We start from the raw sequence: 21,492 nt of genomic DNA, 5'->3' as shown, positions 1-21,492 counted from the left end.
CAAAATTTGGGGAGTGCTTTGTTATACAGCATGGGCTAACTGATACAATGTTTATATTATATCAGGCAGTCTTCAAAGTGCTTTACATAAGTAAACTGATTTCCTCCCTATCACAACCTTTTGGGGATAGTACCATTCTTTATTTCACAGAAGAAAAAATTAAAGCACATAGAGATCCCATAACTAGCCTGAGATCACACAGCTAGAACATAATGGAGACTGACTTTGAAACCAGTATGGTACCAGATACCTGTCCCAAAACCACAGTACTAATTCCCAAACCTTCTCATTTTTCCCCTTACAGAAATGTTTTTTCTATACATTATGGAAAGCATTATTTAAGGTAAACAGTTATGTCAACAATCAAGATCACAAAATACTATTGTTCCATAAAGAATGCATTTTGGATCCAGAAAGCAGTCAATTAAAAGTATCCCCCCATCACCCAAACATCAAATTGCATGCCAAAATTCTGATGCATACAATATAACTTGATGTACACTTAAAACCATTGTCAAATATACTCAAAATAATTTTAAATCTGACTGACACAATGGAGCTTTTATAATGAATTTGAAAATAGAAAGTAAATAAGAAAGTCCCATCAGAATTGATTAATTTTTTAGGTCATGTACCTACTCAATTCTTCATACATTTTATTTCAGGCAATTAAATCACAAAAGTAATACAAGCTTTTTAAATATAAAGTGAAAAATGAGTCTTTACCTCACTCACCTCCAACTTCACCTTGTTTAATGTGACAAACTATTAATAATTTAATGTGTATCCATTTATAGTTTTCCTTTAATTATGCAGTTATTATAGGCTTACCAGGTTATTGTTCTTTAAAATTGAAAATAAGAAAAAAATGAGTTGACTATACACTGAAGAGCATATTTTAACAGGCTTGTCATTCAAAGAAATTTTATAAGTCTCAGTTCATGATATCAAGTACCTATGACATTAACTGTACTTTAATTCTTAAAGTGACAATTATTCCTTCACTTTACACAACAGAAAAATTAATTTCTATGACACATATACAGGAAGTCAATTTTCTGTTTTTTTGGTCTAAAATAGAATTCTTTTTTTTTTAATTTATTTATTTATGATAGTCACACAGAGAGGGAGAGAGAGGCAGAGACACAGGCAGAGGGAGAAGCAGGCTCCATGCACCGGGAGCCCGACATGGGATCCGATCCCGGGTCTCCAGGATCGCGCCCTGAGCCAAAGGCAGGCGCCAAACCGCTGCGCCACCCAGGGATCCCTAAAATAGAATTCTTATCTGAAAGGCCTTACTACATCTTTTAGAATTAAAGTCATACTCTCAGAATGGCCAAGAAGCCATTAAAATCACAGACACATATCTATATACACCATTCCCCCAAAACAAAACAAAAAAAAAAAAAACAATAAATTCACAAATACTAAAATGAGAGGCCATCCCAGTGCAGAATAAGAGTGTGTCACTAAATGGAATGAATTCCTTTAGAAGGTAAGAGTGTTGATATATATTGCCAGTAGATAGGAACCATGGGAAGACAATTTCTATCAAGTGATGGAATCACAGCGAAGCAATTCACTTTTCATTGCATTCAAATATGTCTGAATTTGATTTTTTGAGAATCCAACCTAAAATATTTTTGTTTGGATCAAAAGGTTTTTGATGACAAATGACCTTTGCAGAGAATATAGAATAAGTGAATATTGACATAGGAAATATTATCTTTGTATCTGCTTTGGCCTGTCCTCTTTCTTCTTTTTTTTTTTAAGATTTTTATTTATTTATTCATGAGAATACACAGAGAGGAGAGAGAAAGAGAGGCAGAGACACAGGCAGAGGGAAAAGCAGGCTCCATGCAGGGAGCCTGATGTGGGACTCGATCCCAGGACTCCAGGATCACACCCTGGGCCAAAGGCGGCGCTAAACCACTGCCACCTGGGCTGCCCTGTCCTCTTTCTTCTTCATGATATGCTATTCTAGACTATCTGTGGATAAAGAATATGAGGTCAAGATAGTTAAAATCCACTTCAGATTTCATAATAGCAATCTACTGAGATGAGGAAAGGGAAGTACTCCTGCCTTCTTCTACCTGAACAAGATAAACATAAAGACACTACTTCATCATTTCCATAATGGAATGCACTCTACATCTTTAAGGGCACTATAATCCTATTTAATTCACAACAGTGAACAGCCAACTATATATCTATAATTTTTTCTTAAGTCCATAATGTAGCCACGAGTCTATAACCTGAATGAGTAATTAAGGGATGATATTAAAAGGAGCATGAGCACAGGAGCCAGTCCTAAACCCTTTATTTTTTCTAGTTCAATCCATTCAAGACATCCTAATGGAATAGCTGCTATGTGGCCAGTCTTGGGATGAGTCCCAGGAATGTAGGCACAAATAAGCAATATAGTGAGATGGAAGCTACACCCCAAAAGAGTGGACAAGAAGACTGTAGGTACAAAAAAGTTGGTGCCACTGCTGGGTTCCCTCCTTGAACAAATCTAGTTAAGACCTTTCAAATAGTAAATAAGTTACCATGCAATATTCAACAGTGGAGTTGAGATCGTGAGATTTCACAGCACTTACTCATTGAACATCCTTATGTGCCAGGCAATGTGATAAGTGCTGGAAATATAAAGTGAGCAAGACATGCCTCCTGCCCTCATGGGGACCTCATGTCAAAAGGCAACTGTAAGAACACGGTGGGAGGGAGTCACAGAGCAAGGACACCTAACCTAGTTTTAGGGAAGAGGCCTTCCCAGACAAGTTATATTCAAGTTCATACCTCAAGGATGAGGCTCTCTTTGAGCTTTCAAAACAGAATTCTGTTTAAAATATTTAACTTCTAGCTAATGATTTGAGAGCTCTTTCTGGCATTGAGGGCGTGATGACCTGAATCGGGCCACCAGTGCAATAGTGTCCAATTTTAACGTGTATTTGAATCACCTGGGATCTTGTTCAAAGACAGATTCTGACTCAGTAGGTCCAGGGCAGACCTGCGATTCTGTTTTGCTAATCAGTTCCCGGGAGATGCCGAGGCTGCTGGTCTGGAGACCACACTTGGAGTAGCCAGGCCCTTGCACAAAAGCCCCTGGCCAACAGATGTGTTGTGTTTGGCTCTTGCAGTGTTCCAAAAAGTCTTTTAGTTGGCAACTTATAAAAATCAGGAGATTTTATATAAAAAGCAGCAATTCCAGCTTCTTTTAAGAAATTTACATCTACAAAATGGGCTCTAAATTTCTTCAAGGCAGCAGTCAAGCTGGTGGATGCCTGTGATCTTTGGTTTTCCACAGTGGCCTGACTCCCACGGGAGTTCTTACCTTCCCTGACTTCATTCCACATGCCTTCCTTTCCCTTAGGTATCTAGCACCTTGAAAGTGTTAACAACCCACCCAACCACCCAACATTCTTCCAGGAGCTGCCTGCACACCTGGCAGGAACCGGCACCATTACTTTATAATAAGAAAGGACCAACAGCCTTTTATGAAAACAGCACAGCTTTCTGCTGCCAAATTCATCTGACTTGGCAAGTACCTGAGCTGCTCCAAGGTGGCATTTCAGTATACCCCATTACGAAGATAACAGGGCATTTATGGAAGGACAAGCATGGACAGTAAGACTGCATGGCCTCAGGCATCAGATGCCAGTCTGGGGTGCAGCCCAGGAAACTCAACTGGCTGAGGATCCAAAGAACCCACTCTCATCCTTTAAGATGTCAGCCCCTGAGCACATATGGAAGCACTTCTTGAACTCAAGTGTTGGCCAGAATTTGGGGGAGGGACTCCACCTGGAGATAATGTATGTCTCAGCAAGTGCAGGAGTGGGTACAAGCGGACAGACCACACGTCTTTTCATTGTGGAATACTAATCTGCACACTGGCAACCTGGCTGTTTTTTGCATTTGAAGGTTGTCTTCGCATTTTGATAAGAGAGAAGTGTTCCGCTTCATGGCTCAGGCTTCTACAATTGCCAAAAGTCCTCACGAGACACCCCTGCTGTCCATGTGTTAATAGACAGAGTGAAATGGACTGATAACATTTTAGTATCAATTGATGAAAAGTATACCGGAAATCACTTAGTCTCTGGTGCTTCCAATAGCTGATGTGTCTGTCAATTCCCATGATGAGAAAGATCTATTATTACTGGGTTGGACTGGAATTAGGCTTGTAAAAAATAAAATCAGGTAAGTCTCTTCTGTTTGTAAGTGCTACAATGCATCTTATTCATCATTACTTGTCATTACCAGGGTCATTTTTATGAGCCTTTCTTGAATTTGAACCTATTGTTACCCATCACTGCTGAATTCTTTGACCAAAACTTGACATTTTCATAGAGCTCATGGTAAGATGAGGGGTAAAATTTTTTGGAAAAATCATTGACAAGGAATAAATGCTTATAGCAACCCAAAAGGGAAAGATGGAGCTCATAGCACAAGCATATTAAGGCATACACGTGATTAGGCCACATATATATTCATTTTGTGAGAATAACAAAAAGGAACTGAGAGACTCCATATCCTATTGACATATACATAGTTAGGTAATATTAACGTAATCCAGCTTTTCTATGTTTGTTTATAGTATTCAAATCCCAATTTTTAAAGCTTTCCAGATAATGCACTTTGGCATAAATAACAAATGTATAAGAAACTGCTTTAAAAACATGTTACCCAATACTGCAAGGCAATCCAAAATGAAGTAAGTGGACCCTTCGAGTTCCTGTCCAATTATAAGCAACAATTCCTGATCATATGGCTTATGGGTGAATGTCATTTTATTTTATTTTTTTTAAAAATTTTTATTTCTTTATGATAGTCAGAGAGAGAGAGAGAGAGGCAGAGACACGGGCAGAGGGAGAAGCAGGCTCCATGCACCGGGAGCCTGACATGGGATTCGATCCCGGGTCTCCAGGATCGCGCCCTGGGCCAAAGGCAGGCGCCAAACCGCTGCGCCACCAAGGGATCCCTGAATGTCATTTTATTACATGCAATACACGGTGGTATTCACTTGTCGCAAACTGTGACAAACTGATCATGTGATCATCTGTTTCAGGTTGGCCTTCCATTCTAGAATATAAAAGCACCAGCTAGCGGGGCCCAGGTTTATCCATGACTGCAATCCTAGAAGCACACAGTGCCTTGTATGCAGGAGGCTCACAAATATTTATGATTCATTGAATGAACAGAGACCAAAGACGTGGATAAAACTGAGCTAGGAAACAGTTGCTGCCCTTAAGGAAGTCGAATTCTAAGTGGAAACTCACTCTGAGGACTATAAATTCCCTACCACTACCTTTTAGGGAAGCATTGACACATTGACAAGCATCACATTCTCACACTTAGCATTGGGAAAAGAGCCTGTAGCAAGCAGATCAGATAGGATTTTAAGAGACTTTAGCAACTTAGGACATCTTTCCTAGTCAGGGATATATGAACTAGTATCAGATCCTAATCATCAGCACTGTGCTTTTCAAGTAACAAATGTGAACTTAGGGACTTGAATTTTGAACTCAAATCAAAATGAAGAGTTTGGTATTTTTCAAGATTCAATAAAAATCACCTCTCTCCTTTTTTCAGCTGCACTTCAATAGTTTCTCAAAGTTCCCAGAACCATAGCACATTCGTGTATTCTGAGCAGCAGTGACCGCATCAGGAATGTTAATGAAAATCTTAAAGGCTGACTTAACTTTCATGTGCTTCAGTAACAATAGCAGCAGCAAGGACAACAAGGCCCAAAAAATATCTCTAGAAGGGAGTATGTCATTTAACAGCAATTCAAACGCAAGAAGAATGGATTCCCAAGAAAGGAAGAAAGCCATATGTCTTGGTGTGCTACCAAAATTTACAACAGGGGTAATAAATGGGATAGCTATCAACTCTCCATGTTATCATTTGAAAGAATTTTTCATTGCTCAAAATTGTCCAATGTGGATAAATGTTTGGCTTAACCACAGCAGTTTTAATCCTAACCATGAGCAGGAAGGAAATCATTTAATTTCTTAATTTATTCCAAGGGAATAAGATCATATTTAATACCTATAATACCACTGACAGGTTTAACTTCTGGGGCCCCCAAGCATAAATGGACCAAAAAATGCTCTTTTTACCCTCAATTACAAAATAAACTCGTATGTTGTAGAGAAGTCTTGAGATGGCTAGGTGTGAATTCCACATAAAACTCTGGTTAACTTTAGGTTGCTGAGAATGGCCCTCCTTGGGTAGACAGACTGGCAAAATAGGATTAGAGTACTCCATTCCTTCAACAGTTAAGCTCATAAAACTATATAGGTATGAAGTGAACTTTTTTAACAACCACAAAATAAAATTTAAAAATATAAAATAAAATAAAATAAATAAAATAAAATAAAATAAAATAAAAATAAATAAAATAAAATAAAATATTGCAGTGTGTACCTGAAATTCAATTCCATCTAAGAAAAGCTTGTTCTGGTAAAAAATCTACATCAGGTACCCATCTATCAAATGGCCAAAGGTGGAGTAATACTATCTTTCAATTGAATGCCTTTCAAATGAATTATGGTAATATAATCCAAGACCTACTCACATTTTCAAATAATGAAATGTGGGCAGAAATTAATCATCTGGAGTCATTGCTCTCATCCCAATTATGACAGACTTCTATGAAATGTTCAATTATGAAAAGAGGATAACTATGGATAGCATTGGTCTCCCAAGCAAGACTCAACCATCTGATCTACCTAGCACACAGCGGGGCCTGTCTTAGGCCTTCTCTGGCTTGGTCTGAACTTGAACCTTCCCTTTCCTTAAAATGAAAAGGTTGGACTATACAACCTAGACAGTCTTAACCACTTGTAACTGTAATACAGTTACAGTTGGACTATAATTCCACTATAATTGGACTACCAAAGATACCACATGAATAATCTTTAATAATTCTCATTGTTTTCAATACCAAAAGAGTTTACTGACCTGGGCCAATTCAACTAGCAGAATGACCTTAGAAATTGTCACTACGTGTCAGTAAAGGTATCCAAAATTAAACAGGTTCTCTTTCTAATATCTAAAAGAATTGTGGCTGCGACAAGACATTTTTTAACATCACTCAAGTTAGCTGGGAAGATATTCACATTCCTTAAGAAACAAAGAAAGGCAACATCCAAGCAGTGAGCTTGGATCAGCTTTGAAGAGTGTTCTAACTTGCATTTAAAGGTTATAGACTACCTGACTATTCACTTTATTAATTTATGAAGTCAATGACATAAGGATTATTAACAGGGCTCAGGGGTTCCCAAAAGCATTAAAGACCAGAAACCAATCTACATCCCACCTGAAATTTCCTATCATCATGCAATTTCAAGGTGGCTGAAAAGGTATACCCCAAAATTGCTTGGGATAACAAATGTTTCCCTGGTGGGTAAGCATCTTTTAACCCTGCTAAGATTTATAATGATATAAATCATTTTATAGAACATTTCAGAGAACCAAACTTATAATCTTTATATAGCTTGTATTATGGAATCTGTACCTATTGCGGACTTTAATCATTTTAACATTTAAAAGAATACGCCCTATTCATATAATCAGGTTGTTTTTGTAATTCTAATTTAAAATGTTTAATTGAGTAATTGGTATAGACTTATGATTTTAAACTAAAATCTTACAAAATTTACATAGTTTTAGGAGACTTCATTTATAAGTTTATGAGACTCGCAAGAATTATTAAACGGGGAGTTTGGAAAGGGTGTTTTCTTGGGAAAGGAGGGGGTTCAGTCAGAGAACTTTAAAAAAGGCCAAATATTTTACATTTATGAATGCATCTTAAAATGTAAAGAATTTAATTATTTAAATTCATAAACAGGGACCAAAGATTCCAACCATTATAGAATAGTAAGTTATGAATGCAAAACTTAAAGAATTAGGTTTTTCAATTACTTGAATATTAAGTTTTAAAACCAAAGCAATCTTGAAATAATCTTCCCTTAAAACAAAAAAACAAACAACTACACTCTAGTGACTCCAAAATACTCACAAGACTCCTGTCACTAAGGTGACTCTAATGAAGGCCACAGCAGGGATTATGCCTGACAAAGGTAATATGTGGTAATATAACATGTGTCAGGGTATGCCCATGTATCAGCTGATAATAAGCACCAAATCCATACTGTAGGCCAACCCCTGGCTAAGCTCTTTGTAAAGAGTACCTCTCTGTTTTATAGAACAGCAATCCAAAGCTTAAGGACATTATCTATCTTACCAAGATGACAAGGTAATAAATGCTAAAAACAGGACTTGAACCCCTTGCTCTTAACCACCAAGCATTCTACCCCCCAATAGGAACAACATCCCACGAAGCCAGTGAGTTTCTAGAATCTTGCTATTCAGTAGGGACCATCAGAATTGGCATCACTTGGGAGATTGTTAGAAATGCAGATTCTCACACCTACTGAATCAGAATCTGTGGGTGATTCTTAGGTACATTAGCATTTGAGAAGCACTCTTCTAGAGCAAGGGCCAGCAAACTTTTTCTGTAAAAGACCAGATAGAAAGCAATTTGAGCTTGGTGTGTCTTCCGTGCTGTGTTGCCATCACTCAAGTTTGCCATGAAAGCAGCCACAGGCAATATATAATTGACTAAGCCTGGCTGTGTTCCAAAAATTCTTTATTTGCCAAAAAAAGGTCATGAGACAGATTTGGCCTGTGGGCCACAGCTTGCCAGCCCACAGTCCAGAGTCTAATGGCTATACCATACAGATGGATTCATTCTATGATCTGCTGGAAGACAACTGAACATATTTCCCAACTAACTTCACCCATTGCTACCAAGCAGCAAATTCCCAGTTATACCATCTACCAACCTCCTCAAATGCTCTCTTTTTCTTCAGGTGAGATGGTTGTCTCAATTTTAACATCATTTTAAGGATGGCCCAGGGTTCACAAGGCCAGTGGGAAATTCCCCCCAAATGCTTTTTCCCTTTGGAACAAAGACATCAAATTAAAAGAGTGTGAGTGCATTGTTAAGTTCGTTCTTTGGGGAATTAACAAACAATTGGTCTTACTTTTCAATAAACGCAACTGCATGAATGCAACTGGCTTTAGCACATTAACAGACTACCATGCCCTCAAATTCTGAAGAACTTCTGAGCCAATTACTACATGATGATTCAGTGTGTTGGACAGCAGTTCCATAGCTGACAATTAGGCTCTGCAGACATGCTCAGTCTTGCATTCAGGAGCACCACACTGATGGCTCAACAGAGTAAAGGCTGAGCGGCCCATTTCAAGAGCTCAACTTTTCCATCACACGTTCCCACAACAATCTGAATACTACAGTTAAAATGAACAGCTACTGCATTTATTGTCTTCTCTTTCATGCTTCCTGTCACAAGCAGAAAGAGGCTGCTCACATTCAGCGGGAAAACTCAGGAAAGGAGTTTAGGAGCTGGTCTGGGGAAGGTGCTGGAGCCAAGCAGTTTTATGTTCTCTGCTCATTCAAGAAAATGGAGAGAAACTAAAAATGGTATCAGTGAGGTAACTGAGAGAAACAGTGTTTCTTACAGGCATTTACTGAGTGATTATGGTTTACAAGATACTGTGTACAAGCCTTCAGAAAGATTATCTCCCACAATCCCACCACAATCCCACCACTGAGGCACAGTGAGGCCAAAGGTCATGCCACTGCAGAGACCAGAGCCCAGGGGTCTAACTAATACTTACCACTTAAATTAATCTGAATTAGGGCAGCCCCGATGGCGCAGCGGTTTAGTGCCGCCTACAGCCCAGGGCGTGATCCTGGAGACCTGGGATCGAGTCCCACATCGGGCTCCCTGCATGGAGCCTGCTTCTCCCTCTGCCTGTGTCTCTGCCTCTCTCTCTCTGTGTCTCTATGAATAAATAAAATGAAATAAATTTTTAAAAAATTAAATTAATCTGAATTAATCAGAACTCAAGGACTGTTCCAGTATGTTTACATGTTACAATGCTCTCTCCAACCTTTGCTAGAAGTAGACGCCTCTGCTTCTCTCTTCCCCCAAATAAGGCTGGGTTTTAAGCCCGGTACTTAAGCCCGGTTTTAAGCCATAATGCCTTGCTCTTGACTTCCTCACATCGTATTATTAACTGTACCGCTTGGTGCTGTCTTCCCATCTGAAGTACAAACCAGGGTACGTGTGGACCCTTGGGGTCACAGAGTTCCTTTCTATGGAGCATGTCCTGGGAATTGTAGGATGTTTAGCAGCCTCCCTGGCCTCTGACCACTTAGATGCCAATAGCAAACCTGACCAAACAGGGTAAAATTGCTTGTGGTTGAGAACTATTGCTATCAAACCCCTTGAGAACAAGGTTTCTGTCCACCTCACTGTTTAATCTACTGCCTGATGCAGGGCCTGGCACACAGTAGGTTCTTAATAAACACTGAAATCACTGCACAATGTCTTTCTCCAGTGATATAGCTAAGGACATTGTTAGCATCGGTAACATCTTACCAACCTAGGGGACCCAGAATGAAATCTGAGTCTAAATCTTTGCACTGCTTCATTCTGATAGTTGGTTTCCATGACAGATGGAGTTATCATTAATTCTCTATATTTCATCCTTGATAAATTGATTTTATCCCCCAGATATTTCTCTATCCTCCTCATCTTCAGTGCCGCCACCCTAGCCTAACCAAGCTGCCTCCTCTTTTGTGTGGACCACAGGATGAGCCTCCTCACTGCTATCCCAGTACCCTCTTCTGGTGACCCCCCCCCCCATCTGTTCTGCCTGAGACAGGCATTTTTAAAACCTAAATCTATGGGCAGCCCGGTGGCTCAGTGGTTTAGCGCCTACCTTTGGCCCAGGGTGTGATCCTGGAGACCCCGGATGTAGTCCCATGTCGGGCTCCCTGCATGGAGCCTGCTTCTCCCTCTGCCTGTGTCTCTGCCTCTCTCACTCTCTCTCTCTCTCTCTCTCTCTCTGTCTTTCATGAATGGATAAATAAAATCTTAAAAAAGAATAAAATAAAAAATAAAACCTAAATTTATTCATTCCACTCTCTTGCTGAAGGCTCTTTAGTGGCTTTCCATTACTGGTTAGGTAAGTTTCCTTAACATGTACAGAGCCCCGGGAGGTCTGTCTCAGTCAACCTCTGCAGCCTCCTCCTTTTACTACAGGGGCTGCAGTTCCTGGAAAAGACCATGATCCCACATGTGCCCCCCTCCTCCAACTTTTGGATATGCTGTTCTATGTGTGGAACACCATTTTCTTCTCCCTTTGCCTGTCCTGTCAGCCTCAGTGTTGCTTCTTCCTGGCCTGGAGCAGTGACCCTCCTCAGAGGTCACCATGGAACCAAGTTTTACTTTCCTAGCATTTGTCCACCTGGCCACTGATCACAAAAGAGGGCAGGCACCCAGTCTACTTTTGTTCACCTTTATAATCCCAGTGCCTGGCCCACGATAGATGCTAAATAAATGTTTGTTGAATATACCTGCATCATCAGTAACTTCACAGAGAGACATTGTTTGAAAATAGAGGTTTCACAGATGAGATGCACTAAAGCAAAGTGATTAAGTGCATGAGTTAAGGAGTTCAATTGCCTTGGTTCAAATTCCTGCTCTGTCACTTAATAGCTGTGAGACCTGAGCCTTACTTTCCTTATAAAGTGGGGAAGAGAGGACCCCACTTTATTCACAGTATCCTTATTGATAAAGCATGTAAGTATCTAAAGCCTTCCAACAGTGTCTGGGACATAAAAAAATGTAAGAAGTTGTTAACACTGTTATTGTTAATATTTGTATTAGGAGTGGTATTTTTCTTTCTGTACAATGGCTAAAGTGACAGGGTGATATTCTCTGATCTCGGCACAGGTGACACTAGTAGCCACAATGGAGTTCTTCCATTCCTGGAAGAAGAGCTTCAGTTCCACATTCTACAGACCCCCACACCCTCCCTAAGGTCCTCCATAGACAGGCTGAGAGCAGCAGCTCTGCAAAGAGTCCCTTGATCCCAAGGACTCCTGAGCTCATAATAACAGTGCTGCTCCTTCATCAGCTATGTACCTCAGGAGCCGGCTGGCGGGTGTTCAGGTGCTCTCAGCACCTTGGCCAGTAGACTAATAAAAGACTGGACTTGTCTTTTTTTCATTGCAGTGCAATGAAAAGCCAGGCTCCCTTCAAAGCCCAAGTCCTCCTGTGGACCTTTCTCACTCAGAGGCTATGGAAATGCAACTCAAAGCTGTTTCTGGTCTCTTCTCCATTCAACAGGTATTCCCTGAATGTAATTTAAGTGCCAGGGACTGTGTGATGGGGCAGAGATTGGCAGCTGCCATTTGGTATAGGAGCCTGAGCTGTGGATCATGTTGTGATGAATGGCTTTTACTAATCTCCTGTATACTTAGGAGAATTCACCACGTTATTAGAGGGTTGCTCCGGTTCACTGATAACATATTTCAGGGGAAGGCAAATGAGGCCTTGCATTCGTGTGCAGAATCACTATTCCCAAAACATAATTCTAATTCCAAACATAACCACAGGTTAAATTCCATTATGAAGAAAACTCCTAATGCATATGTAGGCCAGGATGGTGTTGCCTGCATGGAGCAGGTCATTGTTTGGCTGAGCTTTGGAAATCTGTTGTCATATAAAGATTCTGTTGTGTTAGGATTTGCTGTAATGGGATTTGGCCTATAACTTAACTGAGAATTAGCAAAAGGCCACTTTTATTTCCTGAATCCTAGTGCCAGAGGGTACTGGCACAAGAACCAGCTTTCTCCTAATGAGGCAATTAATACCTCAACATAGTCTGCCTAAAACACATTTTACTGCTTGCTCATCAGAAGGTAGGATGAGTAATAAAATATCAAAAGGCAGCCAGATAAACATTAAGGTAAAGGGGAGAGAGGATATCAATAAGACATTATTTTTATTCTCCCTTTATGTCATGAAAAAGAATACATCACAATTCAAGGTACCTTTTTTAAAAAGTCTTATAAACAGCCAGGTTCTGCTTGTACTGTGTTACTTTCAATCATGATCTAATCTAACCCAGCCAGAGGAGCACCTACGTTATAATTTAAGATACCACGTCCTCTGGGTAACAAATCCAGGAAGGTGAGTCATCCCACTACAACTCACTTGAAAGAGAAAAATATTCAAAAGGAGCAAATGAAAAAGTAGGATTTCAGATCCCAAGAAGGGTTTTAGCCATTCAAGTTGGTACTGGGTACAAATATTGTAAGTCACGATAAAATGAAATATCTTACTTGCCAATCTATAGGATGTTCAAAATTTTGGGCATTTTATGAGAAATAGTGTATTCACAATCTACTTTTCAGATTAACAATTATCCCCAGTGCCTTAAATTTAGGTGTATTTCATCTATAAAGGTGTCAGGAGGGTACAGAAAAATATATTAGAAAAAATAATAAGGAGTTTAAAATTAGTTTATCTTATCTCCCAATCAATATCTTAGACATTCTGTACATATTCAGGGCCATTTAAAATAAAGGACAAAGAACCACCCATAAAGAAAAATACTTTCAAAACTAGCATGAGAAAGAAAATACAAACTCTAAAGATTAAAAAAAAAAATGAATTTATTAGCCTAGCTACCAAGATTTTAAACACATACACCATTTGAGCTAGCAAATTTAGTGCAATAGATTTATCTCACCAAATGACTTACACACACTAACATATTTGCCCAATAATATGTCTATACCACTACTTGTGGCAGTGAAAGCTTGGGGAAAATACCTAAGTGCTCATTAGTCAAAAATTAGGACACAGCCATACAAAAGTAACACTATCCAGTCATGAAAATTTAACTCACAGAGAAATGAGTTCTTAAATCATCTGTGGCACATACTGGCTACAAATGTCTTGATGGTCTTGAACACCCAGAAGGAAAAAATTTAAATCACTTCTTGAGTTCTTCCGCAAAAATGACTTAAAATCCTAGAGACTTCCACTTTCACTCATAACTAGGTCTTCAGAGTACTAATTAAGGATTTTTTAAAATTTGTGTTCATAAATTAAAACCGGATTGCCTAGAGAAGAAATTCCAGAATGAGAGAGTAAGGGCCTCCAAAAAATTGATTCCTCCATAAAAGCAACAAGGATATTGGCAAAAATTGTCAAACTAAACTTTTTAAGGGCCCTGGAACAACCAAAAAGGGCATTAATTTGAGAAAAACATCATAATCTTGATGAGAACAGCAAGCTCTGTAGCTTTTTAGCTGATATCGTCCCCATCCTCTTCTTCCCCTTTCTTCAATAGCTCTTAAAACCAGCAGTGTTACAATAATGGCAACTATAAAAATCAATAACCTGGCAGTCACTAGAGGGACGGTAGAATGTGCTTGGATAGCCTCCCCGCTCCCCCCAAGAGAGTCCCATCCACAGAGACTTTTCACTATTTGGCCAGTCTGGAAGTTTCCTTTAAAAGCCCTATTAACAGGGCTTCTGTTCAGTTGATCCCAACCAGAATTGGCTCAGCGGTAAAAACCCTATCCCCAGATGTTTGTTGAAAACATTTAGCAGCAATTATTTAACACTGCAGTTGCCTGAGAAAGTAATACCATTTGAGGGAAATAAGAGGCTGGCCAAAAGTCTTAAAAAGGAAATTTAGAGAATGAGGTGAATATGGAGGGTTTAGAAAAGCTCCAACATAGTCTTGAGGCTCTAAAAAGTAGGCATGTAAAGGGCCGTGAACGTGCCCATGAAAGACACAAGAGGGCTCTCTGACCTCTTATTGACTTTGATGTTCTGACAAATGGGAAGTGAAAGCTAATGCAGAGTTGGAAGCTGCCTGAGTGAAGGTATAGGTCAACACACGCACCACACCTTCTGGTGGAGATGAGATTTATTTGTCTTAGGTATTGAAGAATATCTCTGTCCATTTACTAGGTGGCCATGAAGGTAACTCTATAAAAACCCTAGTGGACACATGTGACACAGAATACAGTCACTATAGAATTCATCCAGGAAAGTCACTGAACAGACAATAACTATAACAACAAACCCTCTGCAGGTGGGGGAAGGTATGATTTCTGGAGTTTTAACAATATTATTTCGAATGTTCAGATTTCATTTCTAATTATGAGACCAGAAAACTATAGCCCATACACAGCAAAAAAGAGCACTCAGTATAAACTGATCCTGAAGAAGGCTAAACATTAGATTTTCTGAACAGAGTTTATTATATTCAAAGAGTTAAAGGAAAACATGCCTAAAGTACTAAAGGAAAGTATGTGAATGAAGATCCCAACAAAAGATAAAAAATGTAAAAACAAACCAAAAAGGGTGCCTGGGTGGTTCAGTCAGTTAAGTGTCCAACTAGTGTTTGTGGCTCAGATTATTATCTCAGGTTTATGAGATTGAGCCCTGCATGCACTGGGTGTGGAGCCTGCCTAAGATCCTCTCTTTTTCACTCTCCTTCTCCCACTCCCAGCCCTCTAAAAAACAAATAGGAAACCAAATGCCCAAACTGAAATTGAATTGAAAAGCAATAATAATTGAAATAAAAATTTCATTTCACTAGAGATTCATGAGCTACCAGAAGAAATAATCAGCAAGCTTGAAGACAGACTAAAGATGATCTAGTCTGAGGAACACAAAAGAAAAAGAATGTAGGAAAATGAATAAAGACTCAGAGACCAACAGGATGCCATCAAGTGTACCAACATATACATAAGAGAAATTCCAGAAGGAAAGGTCAAAAAGAAATACACAGAAAGAAAATGTGAATATATAACTAAAAGATAACCAAATTTGATAAACATGCATGTGCACATCCAAGAAGCTAAACAAACATCAAGTATGATAAATTCAGTATCCCCTCCTAGACACAACATAAATTGTAAAAGGTCAAAGACAAGAGAAACTTAAAAGCAGCCTGACAAAAGTGACTTCTCAAGTACAAGAAATTCTCAATAATGAGCACATATTTCTCATCAAAAACCATAGAGCCATGGATGAAACTAGAGGGTATTATGCTAAGTGAAATAAGTCAATTACAGAAAAACAATGATCACATAATTTCACTCATTCGTGGAATTTAAGAAACAAAACAGAGGAGCATAGAGGAAGAGAGGAAAAAACAAAACAAGATGTAATCAGGGAGACAAACCTTTTGAGACTCTTATGGGAAACTCACTGAGGGTTGCTGTAGGGGATGTGGTAACATGGTTATAGGCATTAAGGAGGGCACATGCTGTAATAAGCACTGGGTGTTCTATACAGCTGATGAATCACTGAATGCTACTTCTGAAACTAATAATACACTATATGTTAATTAATTGAATTAAAATAAAAAAAAATTTAAAAACCATAGCGGTCAGAAAGCAGTTGGATGGCATATTCAAATTACTGCGGGTGGAGTAGGGAGGGGGAAAGACTGTCAACCATGAATCCATTAAGACTATCCTTCAAAACCAAAGAAGAAATTAAGATATTCCCAGATAAACAAATATTGAGAGATTTTTGTCACTAGCATACCTGTGCTACAAGAAATACTAATAAAGGTACACCTTCAGGCTAATACTCACATGCAAAAGACTGAAGCTGGACTGCTTTCCCTATACCATATATAAAAATTAACTCAAAATTAATCAGAGACCTAAGTGTGAAACCTACATGTAAGACCTAACACTATAAAAAAAGATTCTTAGAAGAAAACAGAGGAATAAATCTTCATGACCTTGGGTTAGATAACAATTTCTTAGATATAAAACTGAAAGCACAAGCAAAAGAGAAAAAAAAATAGATAAACTGGTCTTCAAAATGAAAAACTTCTGTTCTTCCCAGGATTCTATCATGAAAGCAAAAAGATAACTCATAAAATGAGAAAAAGACCATAAATTGTATATCCAATGAGGGATTTGGATCCAGACTGTATAAAGAACTCTTACAATTGAACAATAAAAAGACAAATAATCCAATTATAGAAAGGTCAAGGATTTTGACACATCTGTCTTCCAAAATGTTATACAAATGACCAGTAAGCATAAGAAAAGATGCTCTACATCATCAGTCATCAGGAAAATACAAATCAAAACCACAATGAGATACCACGTCACGTAGACTAGGACATCTATGATAAAAAAGACAAGTGTTCTTAAGAATGCAGAAACAACAGAACCCTCACACATTCTTGGTGGGATCATAAAATGGTGCAGCTGCGTTGGAAAACAGCTTGGCGGTTCTTCAAAACATTATTCCACTCCCAAGCATATACCTCTGAGAAATGAAAATGTAGGTACACACAAAAACTTGTATGTGAATATTCATAGCAGCATATTCACAACAGCCAAAAAGTAGAAGCAATCCAAATGTCCATTGACTGACGGATGGAAACACAAAGTGTGACAAATTCATACAATGAAATATTATTCAACAATAAAAAGGGGAACAAAGTACTGATACATGCTGCAAAGTAACTGAACCTTGAAGATATTATGCTAAGGTAAAAAAAAAACCAGTCATAAACAACCACAGATTGCATGACACCATTTATATAAAATGTCTAGAACAGGCAAATCCAGAGGCCAGGAGTAGATTAGCAGGGACTAGGGACAGGAAACAATGGGGGGATGACTGTTAATGAGTACAAGATTTCTTTGGGAGTGATGAAAATATTTTGGAATTAGATAGTGTGTTGGTTGCACAATCTTGTAATTATCCTAGAACGTACTAAACTGTTCATTTTAAAAGGGAAAATTTTATGATATGTGAATCATACATAGCTCCATAAAGCTGTTTGAGCTGTTTGCTTGTTTTTTTTTGTTTGTTTTTTTTTGTTTTTTTATTAAGCTGATAGGAACAAACAAAAAATAGATTGCCAGGATTCTGGAGCCAGACTACCAGGTTAAATCTCAGTTATGACACTTATTAACTGTGAGACTCTTGCAAACCATTTAACCTCTGTGTACCTCAGTATCTTCATCTGTAAAATGGGTGCCATGATGGTACCTACTTAGTGAGGTTGTTGTGGGGATTAAATGAATCAGCTATTGCTATTATTCGGGGAGGGGGAGTTTCAGCCTTTTCCTGACCTTCTGAGGAAGAAAGGAGGGAAAGAGAGATGATGGAGCAGGTGTGTCTAGAATTGGAGAAGAATGAAGCTGAAGATATAACCCATGAGTGCTTTTATTTTTATGTGTGTGTGCTGAGAGAATGGGCTGTGGAGGGTTGGGAAAGAAGTCACCTTGGCAAAGCTGACAAATAGATGAGAGGCCAGCTGAGGCAAAAAGCCACATAAGTTCAGGGATGTCACTCACATGGCTGTGACAGTCCTCCCTTACAAAAACATGGCGACCCGGAATCAATAACAGAAAACAGGATGACAGGACTTTTCCAGGGCTGTTGATGGGCTGGGGCTCTGGGCAAAGAAAAATGAAGTGAGGGAAAAAGAGTACGCTCAGAAATGTCACTGAGGGACTGGCAATGGAGTTTCAGCCGAGAACAGAGGAAGGATGTGCTGCTAACAGAGCCAAGAATGAAACAATTGCGTGAAATTTCTTGAGAGATGGTTAGTCTAAAACAAAGCTTAGCTCTCCAGCAGGAAGAAAGGAACTAGGCTTCTTAAGCCTGGAAATGAGAAAAGTCAATGATGACGTGTTCATTGTTTTGTTGATTTTTATTTCTTTCCACGTTTTCTCTCTATAGTTCTTTTTCTCCAACACCTTATCACCGTCACATTCTCTTGCTGGAAATGGATTTTATTACTCAGGCTCACTCACATTTTAATGGAGGTGGTATGTGTGAAATAGTACATTGAAGGGAAGTACATAAGAATAATAACAACAATAATAATAACCCATGAATTTACCTCCCACTTTTCTCCAAAACCCAAAGTAATCTAACACAATTTATTGTATAAATTCCCCCAGGGCAGCAGTTGATGCATCACCATGTGCAGATCTAGGTATTCCTTGGGGAAAAAAAGCATTCTCTAGTTAAAATGACTTTTAAAAATCATTACAAAATATTCCTCTTTTTAGATACTTACAGTGAATATTAGCATATTTAAGGCTCTGAAAAGTCGTGCTGTGAAGAAAACTATATTTATTTAACCCAGAGTTTCCCAAATTTATTTGATGGGAGAATCTTCTCTTTCTAGAGAAACTTTTATAATATAATTCAAACATGAGGTCTGTGAAGCATACTCTGAGACATATTATTTGATGAAAAGGCACTATTCTGAATAATGAACAAAAGGGCAACTGGAATCCCAAAGAGGGAAAGAACTTCTTAGGGCTTGATAAAGAAAAACCTCCACAGAAACATCCAGTTCTGTTCCTTTTTACCCTGCCAACTATGTGAATTTCCCCAGGCATGGTTCATACGAACCATTCCAGTAGACAAGGAATGTGTGAAGGTATTTCCTTCAATGACATCAAAGCAGACACATGTAACAGATGACCACAGCATCTGGGCAAGTGAGGCATAAACTTGAGATGGCATCACTTGACCAATCTCAGTGTTCAACTCTGCTGTGTCAAACCCCCCTTACCTATCAGGTGGAAGGCTCCATCAATAAACATTTTAATATGACTCTAATTTTCCATTAACTTCTAATTATTTCAGGTGTCCCATTCTGGTTTTCTAAGACTAAGCCGCTGTTCTTTTAAAAACCCTATTTTGTATTTGGGTCAACATTCCTTCCCCCATCCCACCAGCACAGGTGGCTAAAATCCAAAGGCAGAGGGGTGTGGCCTGCCTTCCAATGTACTCGCTTTCCTGAACTATCTGCTCTGGTGTTTGGGACACAGAGGATAAAAGGAAAGATGAGGTTTGCCTCTTTATCGGCCTCTATAGCAGATTAGAGATTGTTCAAAAATATCCATCTCTCCAATATGTCTTTTCAGAAGGAATATCTTTCTCTCCCTCCTTGATGTTGGGCTTGGTCATGTGACTCACTTTGACCAATAGGATGTTAAGTCATGACATCAGCAGAATCTTAGTGCATGCAAGAGCAAAAAAGCTTGCTCTTTTGCACTTCATTCACTGCCATGAGCAAAAATTTCCCCAGGTAGCTGCAGCCCCTTTGGCCTGGGTACCAAATTAAACACAGGGGAGCAGAACTGAGCTAACCCATAGTGGACAGGCATTACTCAACTCACACCTTTAAGTCTAACACCAACTCGTCTTAGAAAAACTGACATGAGCAAGAGGAAATTATTGTCATGGGCCACTTTGATTAGGGGTGGATTGCCACACAGTACCATTGCAGGAAAAGCCAACAATACAGCGGGATCACAGAGAACATGTAGAATTCATATGGTTTCTTAATGTGCACTTGGTGTGAACAAGTGGCACCTTGCTGCCCTAGTCACTGGAGGTCCTCCTGAGAGAATTTAGCTGACTCCCAGCTGGTGGCCGTGGGTCACATTCCTCTAGCATATGTGCCACTGCCCTAGGCAGCACTTCTCTCCAAGTCCAAATCCTCAACCTCATTTCTTCTCTCTGTCCTCCAACTCTAGAACTCTCAGGTACAACGAGGAGAGATCTATTCCTCTGAAGAACCAGAGGGTACCCTGGCCCAACCTAGGTCTGACCACCCCACTGGTCACATATCCCCTGTTTTTTGGCTAAGTCTTTTCACGAAGGTCCCAGAAGGTAATAAGCCACTGTAGTTGCTCTGCAAAATGCGCACACACCAGAGATCACCAGGCCCTGACTTGACTGGAGGGTAGAGAGGGGATGATTGGCAGCTGGGACATGTCCAGACTTTACAAACAGCTCTCTCTTGGAACATCCCTCCTGCGGCCTCAAAAAAATGCAGCACTATAGGGCTGTAATTTTGTTTAAAATACATCTGCATAATTAGGGTGATATCGTGTATGTGCCAGTTAGTTTAGTCTTAAATTTAGGGGTTGTAAGCTAACATGTGACCAAGAATACACAAACTCAGGGAGGCCACTTAGCACCACACTGGAAAGGGCCATAATCCAAGGACAGCTACCATATGCACACTTCCTTAGCTGAGTTTAATCAACAACCAGCAGTTGTTAATTAGCATCAGGGATGCCAAAACAGGTTCTTATTGGTAAAACTAATGACTTGTTAATTAGCATGATGGATGTTAGAAATAGGACCTCGTTGGTGAAATCCAAGGTATTTAGAATACTTGAAGTGGCTAAAATAGTCTGGGTATACTTTCTACTTCTGCACGAACTGGAAATAAAAATCCACTTTTGCCTGTACCCTGTATGCCTTATGCTGACACCCCAACGTCATTCCCAACCCTAGGGGCAGACATTGGAGATTTTTCTTTTTCTTTTTAAAGATTTTATTTATTTATTCATGAGAGACACATAGAGAGGCAGAGACACAGGCAGAGGGAGAAGCAGGTTCTGTTCAAGAAAGCCCAGTGTGGGACTTTGCTCCTGGACCCCGGGATCACACCCTGAGCCGAAGGCAGACACTCAACCACTGAGTCACCCAGGCGGCCCAACATTGGAGATTTTCTAATTGAAGAGTCCTAGCTAGCAGAGTCAGAATCTTGCCTCTGTGACGTTGCTGG

At 39.4% G+C, this 21,492-nt stretch overlaps 1 protein-coding gene across 3 annotated transcripts in view; it reads right to left on the bottom strand.

Annotated features, from left to right (window-relative positions):
- The window catches only part of PRICKLE2 (prickle planar cell polarity protein 2), a 325,226-nt gene that overhangs the window by 173,970 nt on the left and 129,764 nt on the right, over window positions 1-21,492 (bottom strand). Inside the window, exon 1 of one of the 3 annotated variants that reach the window (XM_055343594.1) lies at window positions 9,709-9,790. The exons of the other annotated variants lie outside the window; for them this stretch is intronic. The gene's annotated coding sequence lies outside the window, so the exon portion shown is untranslated. Of the gene's footprint in view, window positions 1-9,708; window positions 9,791-21,492 lie in introns of those variants that run through there. 3 annotated transcript variants of the gene reach the window in all.

This window comes from Nyctereutes procyonoides, unplaced genomic scaffold, assembly GCF_905146905.1.
Source record: "Nyctereutes procyonoides isolate TBG_1078 unplaced genomic scaffold, NYPRO_anot_genome, whole genome shotgun sequence".
NCBI classification, from domain to species: Eukaryota; Metazoa; Chordata; class Mammalia; order Carnivora; family Canidae; genus Nyctereutes; species Nyctereutes procyonoides.
The sequence above is the reverse complement of the archived record's forward strand: the minus strand, read 5'-3'. Positions and strand labels throughout refer to the sequence as shown.